This window comes from Megalopta genalis, unplaced genomic scaffold (genome assembly GCF_051020955.1).
Source record: "Megalopta genalis isolate 19385.01 unplaced genomic scaffold, iyMegGena1_principal scaffold0051, whole genome shotgun sequence".
In the NCBI taxonomy this organism is placed as follows: domain Eukaryota; kingdom Metazoa; phylum Arthropoda; class Insecta; order Hymenoptera; family Halictidae; genus Megalopta; species Megalopta genalis.
In genome coordinates, this window is record NW_027476120.1 from 160,001 (window position 1) to 162,500 (window position 2,500).

General features: G+C 55.4%; 1 pseudogene; it reads right to left on the reverse strand.

The window, feature by feature from the left end:
- The window catches only part of LOC143261388 (large subunit ribosomal RNA), a 7,629-nt pseudogene that overhangs the window by 3,101 nt on the left and 2,028 nt on the right, over positions 1 to 2,500 (reverse strand).

Here is a 2,500-nt window from a genome sequence, read left to right on the forward strand (position 1 = left end):
TCATCCAGTGCGCTCCCCGGCCACCACCGACCCACACAATTTGGAACCCGCCAAAGGCTGGGTTAGGGCTACGCACCGAATATAGTCTGCTGGCTGGGTCGGTTTCCTTACCCAGCCCGCGTCCTCGCCCAGCAGAACCCACTTGCCCGAAGCGTGTGGTCGTTCCAAGCCGATTGACTGGACCAGGGCTGCTTTTCTCGTCCAGCCGCCCATCTAGCCGAAGCAGAGGCCAAAGGTACGTGTTGGGGACGTCTCACCCGCAGGAGAGGGCCCCCTCAGATCCCAGGATCCTCTTTTCCGACGACAAGGGTCGCCACGCACGGCAAACACGTGGGAGACAGCAGTCGGAGAGGCTGCCTCTTCCTCTCCACCACACTTCGTTCAGTTCGCTGCGTATTTAAGAACACGAGCTATCCAGCGGTACCTTTTTCGTGGAGGCTCAAGTGTGGCTAGGGCACGTTTGCCCCTTGCGGCCTGGGTTGCCCAGGGGATTGATTGCATCCCATGTATTCCTGAGCCCAGCGGAGTGTTGTCTAGTGGCGTGTTCCGCCCACGAAAAACGGTCTGAAAAACCGTTTAACGTAAACTGGGGAACTGATGCCACGAGTGACAACAGTTCCCCAGTCGGAAGTCATACAGCACATACAGTGCTGTACAAAGAACACGCCACAGCCCGTATGCTAAATCAGGGCCTCGCCATTATGCGAAGTACTACATGTACGACGCACTGACGGTCTCTAATGCCTTCATCGCCGATACACCCATCGACTCGGCCGATCAACCCTCCTACGCGAGGGCTAGTTCGGGGGTTATCTCCCGCCCTGGGTGGCCACAGACCGCCACCGCCTGTAGATAGGGACAATTATTTGCGAATCTGGCCACCACGGAGGTGGCGCAGATATGTTTCCTCGCCATGTTGGCATACACAAAAACTTTAATACCTACCCCCCGACGGAACACCTACGAGGGGTCCGAACGTGGGTAAATCGCCGCCTTCGTTCAACATTCATTAGGCTGGGTACGGAAGACCCAGTCTTGACTCCTTGTCCGTGTAAGGAGTTTTCAAGTTTGTTTTGAGTTGGGTAGGCTGTGCTACCTACTCCAACTGTGTATAGAAGGTTATTAGGAGGGTTTTGCTTTGCCGCTTGACCGCGGCAGCGGGTGCCCGCCACCGCCCTCCGCAGTGACGGCACTCTGCCACATGTATTCGCCCCCTTTCTTCTACACGTCAGCAATGATTATGCAGCGTGCTAGGGTGGCGTATGTTGGTTATTCTTTGCCTATTGGCGTAACTAGGCGGCTGCACATGGTTGGTGCCCGTCTAGCGAAGATAGGCATGTTGCTGTTGGCGTAGCGGAGCTTCGCCAGCTACGGTAGCGGGTGTCAAGCACCTCACGCAAGCACCGCGGCCGTTCAGCTCCACAAAACCGTGATGGGGTGGAATCTGTGATGGGGAAGGATGGGACTAGGCAGGGCGGGTGCCATAGCCCTTTTTTGCCGCAAATACAGACTTGCGTTGCCCGGTCTCCGCCGCGTGGAGGCGGGGTTGGACTTTGGAGACCTGTAGATAGGGACAGATGGGAATCTCGTTAATCCATTCATGCGCGTCACTAATTAGATGACGAGGCATTTGGCTACCTTAAGAGAGTCATAGTTACTCCCGCCGTTTACCCGCGCTTTTTTGAATTTCTTCACGTTGACATTCAGAGCACTGGGCAGAAATCACATTGCGTCAACACCCGTGGGGGCCATCGCAATGCTTTGTTTTAATTAGACAGTCGGATTCCCCTAGTCCGTGCCAGTTCTGAGCTGAGCGTTGAATGGCGGCCGAAGAGGACGACCGCACCGATGGGAAACGCCACGGAAGCCTCGCAGCAAGGAAGATCCGCGGGAGGCCAAGGCACGGGACCGAGCTCGGATCCCAGCCACGAGAGCCGTTCACCTCGCCCAGGCCCGGCACGTCAGCCAGACCCGCTTCCCGACCAAGCCCGACACGCCCCGCTCCTCAGAGCCAATCCTTATCCCGAAGTTACGGATCCAATTTGCCGACTTCCCTTACCTACATTAATCTATCGACTAGAGGCTCTTTACCTTGGAGACCTGCTGCGGATATGGGTACGAACCGGCGCGACACCTCCACGTGGCCCTCTCCTGGATTTTCAAGGTCCGAGGGGATGATCCGGACACCGCCGCAACTGCGGTGCTCTTCGCGTTCCAAACCCTATCTCCCTGCTAGAGGTTTCCAGGGAACTCGAACGCTTATACAGAAAAGAAAACTCTCCCCGGATCTCCCGACGGCGTCTCCAGGTCATTTTGGGTTACCCCGACGAACACTCTTACGAGGGCCCGAATGGTATGCGGTTCCGCTGCCGGGTTCCGGAATAGAAACCGGATTCCCTTTCGCCCAATGGGTGTTTTTTGTGCATGTATATAATAACAAAATATGCTGCGATTTATATAATAATAAAAAAAATAATAAAATAGCTGCGTTTTTTTTTAC